Source organism: Nicotiana attenuata, chromosome 3 (assembly GCF_001879085.1).
Source record: "Nicotiana attenuata strain UT chromosome 3, NIATTr2, whole genome shotgun sequence".
Classification (NCBI taxonomy): Eukaryota; Viridiplantae; Streptophyta; class Magnoliopsida; order Solanales; family Solanaceae; genus Nicotiana; species Nicotiana attenuata.
Window position 1 is genome coordinate 29,746,242 of NC_031991.1, and position 10,309 is coordinate 29,756,550.

Here is a 10,309-nt window from a genome sequence, read left to right on the forward strand (position 1 = left end):
CCCTGATTCGCGGTTCAAGGTGTACACTTATTTTCGTTTCTCTGACATTATATGGGTCCCCTAAATTGATTGCTTCCGTATCATTCAGGTTAGGCTTGGGTTTTTCTTCAAAATGACTTAGTTCCTTACTAATCTCTTCAAAGGCCTCGTCCTCACCATATTCCGATTCATCATCACACTCTATTTCTTGGATTATTATTTTGGAATCAGATTGACTTTTAAGACTGGGCCGAAGATTCCTCATACATGTCATGTCATTGAAACCAGCATAAAAGGAACTGTACAGAAAAGAAAAGAAAACAAAAAATAAAACTATGAGGGATGATGGAAAAAGGGAAATTGCATTTCATTGTAAATAAAAGATAACAGGGTTTGTACATCAACAAGTGGAAAATAAAAAGTCCGGGTCACAACCTTGGAATGACCCAAACAGAAAGGAAAACAAAACAAACTACCAAGACTCCCTCCGGGTAGGGAGAGGAGTAGCCTTCCAATTGTTAAGCTTTACATTCGGCCCAACAAACTGCACATCTGCTTTGCTAGACCCTTCTCCAACTTCCACCATGTTCACATCATCAATCAACCTCTAGAACCTTTCAATTAACTCTTCATCCACGTTAACCACAGGAGTGGCAACTGCTGTTACTGGGCGTTTCCTGGCAACTGGCTTGACGAAAGACCTGGAGAGACGTGGGATAGGCTTTGGAAGTTCCTACGCCTTCTGTTTCAACCTTTTAGCTCTTTTCACATCTATTGCAGTGGGTTTGAATCCAAGACCGAATGTACCCAAATTTTCAGGGAGAGACACCGGTTGTATGATACCCTGTAAGGATGCACCCAAACCTTTACCTGGCACAAATCCGTTTTTCAGCATTTCAACGGCCACCATGACGGATGCAGAGGCTATCTTTGGAGCTGAAAGAGATTTCCCTTCTGGAACCTTCTCGATCGGCACCGTTTCAGAAACTTGGTATACCCACGGCCCTTCATCGTCTTTGGCCTCAATAAACGGGACAGAGGCATGACTGTGAGCACACAAATTATCCTCACCATGTACGACAATTTCTTGTTTGTCCCATTCAAACTTGACCATCTGGTGTAATGAGGACGGGACTGCTTTGGCGGCATGTATCCACGGCCGACCCAGCAGCAAATTGTAGGAGACGGCCACGTCCAATACTTGGAACTCAATGGTGAATTCCACCTGTCCTATTGTCAACTCAAGCACTATATCACCAATCGAATCTTTCCCTCCACCATCAAATCCCCGGACGCATATGCTATTCTCGTGAATCCTCTCATCATCAACTTTTAGCTTGTTCAGAGTAGAGAGGGGGCAGATGTTTGCACTTGAACCATTGTCAACTAACACCCTGGTGACCATAGATTCTTCACATTTTACCGTAAGATAGAGGGCTTTATTGTGTTCAGTTCCTTCCATGGGCAACTCATCATCCGAAAAGGTGACCCTGTTCACCTCAAATATTTTGGTGGCGATCTTCTCCGGCTGGTTTACTGAAATTTTGTCAGGGACATGAGCTTCATTCAGGATTTTCATCAAGGTCCGACGATGCTCATCTGAATGAATCAACAATGACAGCAATGAAATCTGAGCGGGAGTCTTTCTCAACTGCTCCACGATGGACTAATCTTGTACTTTCATTTTCCTCAGAAACTCCTCCGCTTCTTCCTCAGTGACTGCTCTCTTTACTAGAACTGGATTATCCTTGATTGCCTTAGCTTTGCTCAACTCTTCTGGGGCAAAGCATCTCCCCGAACGAGTTAGCCCTTGGGCCTCATTGACTTCTTCTTTCACTTCTTTCCCCTTATAAGTCACTGTCACCCGTTCATAGCTCCAAGGGACAGCCTTGGTGTTGATTACCGGCAACTCGGTTACAGGCCTGATGATGACAGGGTCCATGCGGGCACCCTCCACAATTAAGATAGGCTTGTTCGCCAATCCTGGCACAATCACTTTGGACTTTGCATCACTTGTGGATCTCTTCTCAACTACCACAGAAGGTTTACCTTTTGTCATGCTTAACTTGTTCCACACTCTTTTAACCATTATTTTTGCGACAATTTTTCCTTTGGTCAGCTATACCTCACTAGATCGAATCATCATAACAGATTGCGATGGCTTCTTGGGCTCCCCACCTTTGTGTACTATCTCGATCATGTTCGTTCCCTCATGGGCTGGTAATGGGTTCTGGTTAATATTGGGTGCCTCTGGGGTTTGGACTTCGATCCGGTTTGTGTCAATGAGCTCCTGGATGGCATTTTTCAAGTGCCAGCACTTCTCTGTACCATGCCCCAGAGTTCCAGAACAATATTCACAGCTCACAGAGTAATCAAGATTCTTGGGCGGATGGTTTGGCAATTTCGACTCAATCGGCCTCAGCACATCCAACTGCCTCAATCTATGGAACAAACTAGTATAAGACTCCCCCAATAGGGTGAAAGTTTTCTTCCGCTGCCTCTCATTCTTGAATGCTGGGTTGGGTCAGAAACCTGGACCGGGAGGGTTTCGGTAGGCTCTGGGAGGTGGGTAAGCATTTTTTGGAGCTGGGTAGGTGTTTTGTGGGACTGGGGGACGCCATTGTGAGTAGGGGGAGGTTGGGTATATGACTGGTTATGGTGGACAGAGATCTGAGGGTCTGTTGATGGGTAGTAATGCTGGGGTGGATTATAGGGGTTTTGGGTGTGGGCTCTATGATGGAGTCGAGGCTGGGTATAATGGTGTGACGGGCCCTTTGGTCCAAACCACGATCTTAAATCAATTGTTGCCACATCTTCTTTCTTTTTCTTTCCAATCACTCCTCTGGTACCGTTTTGGATGGCTTGGGTGGTTGCTTTGATGGCCGAATAGCTCATGATTTTGCTTGACTTAAGACCTTCTTCCACCATGCCACCTATCTTCATACCTCGTTGAATGACTTGCCTATGGCCGATATCAGATGGCCAAAGTAAGTGGGCTGCAAAGCTTGCAGAAAATACTCCACCATTTCGTTCTCCTCCATCGGAGGGTTGACTCTTGCCGCTTGTTCTCTCCAGCGAAAACCATATTCTCTGAAACTTTCTCCTGGCTTCTTTTCTATCATAGTTAGAGACAATCGATCCGGAACAATCTCGATGTTGTACTGGAAATGACGGGCGAAAGCTTGGGCCAAATCATCCCAAGTATCGGTTATGATCTTGACGTGTATACCACTCTAACGCCGCACCGCTCAAACTCTGGCTGAAGTATGCCATTAGCAACTCATCTCTTCCACCCGCTCCTCTCATCTTACTGCAGAATCCCCTCAAATGGGCCACCGGGTCCCCGTGCCCGTCGTATAAGTCGAATTTAGGCATCTTGAATCCCACAGGCAACTGAACATTGGGGAATAGACACAAATCTTTGTAGGCCACGCTCACCTGGCCTCCCAATCCCTGCATGCTTCTGAACGATTGTTCCAGGCTTTTTACTTTCCTGAACATCTCCTCCTGCTCTGGGCTTTTAGGTGGTTTTTCAGTCTCAGTTGGGAGGTCGAAATGGGGAGTGTAAGGGTAATGATCTGGGGCCTTGAAAGTAGGTTCCGGGGGATAGTATTGGTTATCTTGGGTTTGGAACAAAGGCTCGTTGGAGGATCGATGAAGTGTAGCTAGCGGTGGTGCCACAAAAATAGGGGTGGCTGGTGGAGGGGGGTATGGAATTGGTTTAACTGGTGGTGCTTGTGTGGCTTGGGAAGTGGTGCCTTGATAATGGTGGTAGTGGGTGAAACCTGGTGCATTTTGTTGGGATGAATCAGCAGTGGGAGGTTCTTGGGACTGAGCCAATAGTGGGGTGAAAGCGAGGTTGGCAGGGTGTGATGGTGGGGGATGCCCTTTCACCCAGGCTTAGTATATTTCGGCCATCTGATGTTTCAACTTATACAGTTCCTCTTTCAGATTAACCTCAGACTCTTCCCCCTCTTTGGACGGATCAATAACACTTCCATCCAATTCTTGGCCAGCCATGATCAACTTGTTCTTAGACCTGGTGTTGTACGGGTGGGTTGCCAGAATGCTGATCAAACTAACCACCTGCCTGAATTTGAGGTCAACAAGCAAACTTGTTAGCGATTAAGAGCTTAACAGATAGGCAACCGCATGTTGGGGATGCAATGCACCTAAACAATTAACCCTTTCTATCATGCATTTGAATAGCTGCTTGCTTCATCCCGGCTTTCACTAATTCTTTTCATTTTGCAATTTCTTCCTCTCTTTTCATTCCCGTCTTTCTTTGTTGGCTCTCTTTTCTTTCTTTTATTTTCTCCATTTATTCCCTCTCTTGTTTTTGCCATTATTTATTTCCACTCTTTTTTCTTTTTCCTTTTATGGTTATGATCGAATCCTATATGGATTGTCTACGTATCATGACGCCGCACGAATCAGACCAAGCGTAGTTCTGGGGGATCATGAATAAAGTAAATAAACTAACTCTTTTTTTGGATTTTGATTTTTTTTTTAAATTCCGAAGAAAGACTTATAAAGAAGAAAGATTTTTCTTTTGAATTTGTGTACATTGATTTTGAATCTATGAAGGAAATACTTCTAAGGAAAAAAGAAAATATTTTTTGCATCTTGAATTTACTTTTCAATTTTTGAAAGAAGAATGAAAATATTTTTGAATTTTGAGAAGAAATTAAAGAAAATATTGTGGATTTTTTATTAAAAAATAAATTGGGGTCTCAAAGAAAGGCTTTCCAAAAAGGAAGTAAAGGAAAATATATATTTTTTGGATTTTTGAAAATTGGGGGCCAGAACCGATGAGGTTTGCCTACATATCTCACATCCGGCGAGAATCAGACCCGCGTAGTTCTGTCAGTTTGGACATATTTGAAAAAGACACAGTTTGACTCTTTTTGAAATGACCCCTTTTTTGCTTTTCTTCTTCTTTTCTTTTTTTGAAAAATTTTGGCAGAGTTTCGGGATATTTTCAAATACCGGAAATTTTGCAGAACCGAGTTTTATGATATCATCAGAATACAGAACCGGGTTTTATTTCCTTCCCTACATCACTCTTGGTTTTTCTTTTGCTTTATTTTTCCCTAGCCGGTCAGCATGCAGGCCGAAACAAATAAATGTTCACATAACACATAGGATTCATCGGATGGTCTGTTATTTTGGGGCACACCTGCCCTAAACGGACCCAACCCCTGTATTGAGTCCCCTAAGTCAAATGCACGTGATGCAGACAAGCGTTCCTACTAGGGATCCGGCATGAGGCTGTGTTTTTCTAGGTTTATATCCTGGGGTTTTGTTCTAGACTTGGGTTACCGAGCGGACAACTGGGGCTGAGGAGGAGGCGACGTACCGGAAGCACTAAAGTCTACCCGGCCTTGTCGCTGGCCCAGCCTCGTTCTATTTGGTATAATTTCAACAGAAAAAGCGGGTCACGCGAACGTGTGCACCATTTTCAGAAGACTCAGAAGGGTGGCGTAAGAAAGCATTTTAATAACATTCAAACAATATTGTAATAACACATAAATGGCAATTAGCACATTGGGTTCACAAAATACAATAATATCAACAATAAATAAAGCCAAGCAAAATCATATTAACAAGCTCGAATTCTTGAACCCTGAATCAGAGATTCTGGGTTCTTGTCCCCAGCAGTGTCGCCAGAGCTGTCACACCTCCTTTTTCACACCCCCGAGAAGGGTATAAGGGAGTTTTTTCCAATTTAAGTGACAATAAAAACGGGATTATTTTATTTAAAAATCAGAGTCGCCACTTGGGATAATTTATAGTGTCCCAAATCACCGGTTTAAATCCCGAATCGAGGAAGATGACTCTATTTACGGTCTGCGAACATAGAAATCCGGGTAAGGAATTCTGTTGACCCGGGAGAAGGTGTTAGGCATTCCCGAGTTTCGTGGTTCTAGCACGATCGCTCTGATCATACTTGGCTTATTAAATTGTATAATTACTGATTTTAGAACCTATGTGCATTTACCTTCTCTTTAATTAGGGAATTATCACAGGTCATGCGTACGTGTACCCATTTGTTTAAGGCGTCAAAAATTATGTCACGCGAACGTGTCCACAATTAATAACGTTTTACTATTATTAAGAAAATTCGGCCGAAGTTGCGCGAATGCATACTCCGGTTTTGTTTATAGAAATCGTAATCATGTCACGCGAACGTGTCCACAACCACGATAGTATATTAAACGTGCCTAAAGCAAAACTACAAATGTTTGTCATTTTTACATCTAGGTTATAAAATTAATACGAGGGCCATAGGGATTCAATTATGAATGGCAAACCTCGGACTATATAAACTAAAATTAATTAGTGACCTATTAAACGAATTTCATTAGTAAGAAAATTTGTTCGGAGTTGCGCGAACGCATACTCCGAGTTGGATTTTTAGAATTGTAATTATGTCACGCGAACGTGTACACAATCAGAATTATTTTAAACGGCCCTAAAGGCTTTTCTACGAATATTTATCCTAATGTCTAATTACAACATGTGAGGGCCATATATTAATTTTGATAGCACACCTCAAGCCAATTGAAGGACAATACTTAATTAAAAAGGGCCACGACGTTAAACCTAATCTAAATTGAGGTTCAGATTGCTCTTACTAGTCATAAACCCAAGTGTAATGAAGCAAACATTTTAATCACATGAAATGGTTTGGGCCAGCTATAGGCCCAATGTCATTTGAAGACTTTCAGAAGAAAGAATGCAGAGTGGCCAGGCATGATACTCGGAAACCAACATCAAACGGGAATGGCCATTCAAATCTCGAGGACAAACCCCTTTTCATCATATCCATTACCCAAAAAAAACGACGAATTAGAACTTTTCTGGATGCGATAGGGCCCAAAGTTGGGCCTGAAGAGTCACCAAGGGCGGAAACAAACATATTGGCCCCTTTCCTAACAGGCAGACCCATATTGGTAAGCTGGGTCCAATTTCCTTAAGAAAACTCCAGGGAAACATAGGCAAGAACTAACATGCATCACCATATTGAGAGTTCAAAATTTCTTACACCTGTTTACAAGTAATTGTGAGATGAACAAGGATCCAAGGCTACTCTTTATCACATGCTAATTTTTGCATTAATAGCTTACTCTAACAATGATAAAACTATGTATCTCCAACAATCAACTGACGTTACTCAAATTAGAACAACTGAGCTGTGGAGTTTCAAACAACCAATTTTAATGTGATATCCAAATTACCAACCCTAAATATGAATGAGAGATGCAGAACTCAACTACTGATTCAACCAATAACATTATTCACTAAATCTCCTCCATAATAGTCCAAACACACAAGTACTTGAGAAATAATTTAACCAAACTAGAATCAAAATAACAAATTAGAGTCCAAATACAGTCCGAAAATACATTGTCTAAGCATGACTGAATACAATAGAGTTCAAATAGTAAAGCTAATTCAATAAGAAACATATAAGCAATCTTTGAAGAACACAGACCAATATTCAGCTAACATACATCCACAACTATCTAAATCAATTACAGGGCTTCAAAATATACTTCTCACATTAACAAGATCCAAGAAGTACCTGGGAAAAATCAAAGCAAAAGAAAGGTGAAAGAATCAACAACAGTAGCAGCTTGCAGTTCAGCAAATCAAATACAGCACAATTAGCTTCCTCAGACCATTTTTGAGCCCAAAATGAACCGGAAAATCCTTTTTGAAAGTCTTGAGCTATTACTAATGATGAGCTTAATTCTCAGTAATTTCAGTCAAAGTGATGCAGGAAAACTTTTGTATTTTTAGAGTATATCCGGCTGCTTAAAAATGAAAGGGAAGAGGTCTCATATAGGCATGCCTAAGGCAGCCCTAGTCCAACTAGCCAATTCCCTTTCTACCCTTGAATTCCTGGTTGTTTTACCCCTTTTACCCTTTTAAAAATATCTGAAACCCCCTGCCCTTAACAAACCAGCTCTCATCTTATCCTCTGGAACCTTCCTCCTAACATAAAATGATTCCCTTAAACCCCAAATCCCTAAATTGACCCCCGGACACATTTGTATTTACTTTCCAATTACTAACCTGGGTCAAGTTAACCTAAGACCCCAAATGAACGGGTCTCTTAACTGGGTCAGTTATGACCACAGTTAATACAAGAACCTAAACCATCAGAAATTATTAAACACACACACAAAAAGAAAAATCAAATCCAGAAAGTGGAAAACAACAAACAACTCTGACTTTGCAATTAAACTTAATGTAGCTACCAAATTAAGATGAACTCAACTGCTAAAGAAAACTACACAAAACAATGAAGCAGATAAAAAAATAATTAAAAAAAATAGAAAATATTACAATGAACTAAATCGTGAGAAAAAGGAGGGGAAAGTACCAAATCACGCCGGAATGTCTTGACAAAACGAGACGAAATAACGAACGATGACGGGAGTAGACATTTGGCCGCAATCCGATGAGTTCGTCAAAATCCGTCGTCCTCGGAATGAACTAAGACCAATTCTAATCGATTGCTCTCGTTAAGAGCAATCGAATAACATAGATTATAGGTCAAAGCGAGCCGGAACTTGTGCCGAATTAGAAAAAATAGAATGAATTAGGGTTTGAATTTTTAGATTCGGAATTGGGGGAATTTCATTGGGATTTTTGGGAAATAAATGTGGGGATAGAATTTAGGATGGCCTGGGTATTGCGTGGTATGAATTTGGGGTGGTTTGGAGCCGTGCCGCCACCGGATATGGTGAGGCGTTCTAGGGCGGCGCTAGGGTTTTTCAATCTCTGAGTATGAGAAAAGGGAGACGGGGCTAGATGGAATTTCGGGGGGGGGGGGTAGGGGTCGTTCAGACACTAATATACCCAGGGGACCTTAGTTCTAGTCCGTTGGATCAATGTGATCCAACGGTTGAGATGGGATAGGGGAAAACGGGGTCGTTTTGGTCTGGGGTGGGGCTGGTCCGGATTTAGCTGGGCTAGGGCGGGTTAATGAGAAGAGAGAGGTCTGGGCTTTGCACTTTGGGCCATTGCAACAGCCCAATTCTCCTTTTCCTTTTTCCTTTATTTGTTCTCTTTTCTTTTTAATTAATTAAACTTAAATTAAAATTCCTAAAAATAATTAATTTGGGAAAAACTAAGTTGATCACCTACTAAACTATTTATGAAAATTAGTTACTCATAAATTAAAATAAGAAATTACTAATTTAAATTTAAAAGGCTAAAAATGCAAAAGTAAACCATTTTGGTGATTTTCATTTTTTAACAAAACAAATAATTTACTAATTAACCTAAAAATGTAAAAATGAACCCCAAATGCAATGCAGAGTATTTTTTGTATTTTTCATAATTTAAATAAAATAAACATGCACTGACAAATACAAACAATTAACAAAATCCTACAAAAAATCTACGAAAATTGCAAATAATGGGAAAATTTTATTTTCTTGAATTTATGGGAGTAATTCATATAGGGAAAAAATCACGTGCTCACAATAAGTACTTTACTTTATGTTTTGATGATCTAACAAACTTACCATCCAGAACCAGATAAGGAACCTGTTACACATTTACAAGACCTTAAGATCACAAAGTTCCAGGTTGGGATCCAGCGTAGGATATAACACAACTCTTCAGAGTGGAAGGAACAGCTGAGGGAACAGGTCCCTACCGGTTCGCGAGGAGACTATATGAAGTCAACTCTCCAGCTGGAAAGTTGCTGCCTGCACACGCTACTGTACAGGAACAGTGCAGCAGTCAACTTTCTGTGGAAGGCTTTTTACCTACCTTGCTTACATCATTGTAAGTTATGTCACACATGTATAAATACAATCAAGGAAGGTAAAACAACTTACTTCATGAGAGAACAAGATAAGGAATCTGATACAATTAAGTTCCCTTGCATTCCGAATAACTAGTCAGATGTCTGGTCCAATTCTCAATGAAATCAGATAAGGAAACAACAGAGAGACTAGATAGGGATTAGTTTCCCTCTTTGTTGTACAGTCAACTCTACAGCTGTAAAAGCTGTTGCACTATACAGTCTGGCAGACTGCTGCATTATATCGTCTGGCAGCACTACAGCAGCACAGCTGTAGCTTGCTAAGGCCAAACTAAAGGACACTTTGCATCATCCTTGATGACATCACATACACATATTATCAACATGAGGCAAGGGATTTCATTTCTCTAACACTTGAAAAAATCAAACGAAAATATTCTCTCAAGTGCTAGCCACAACCTCTCTCAAGAATAAAGATGCTACAACCTCAAAGACCAGATCCAAAGATTGAAGATATCTTAAGCCCTTAGGTTTGTTGTGTCT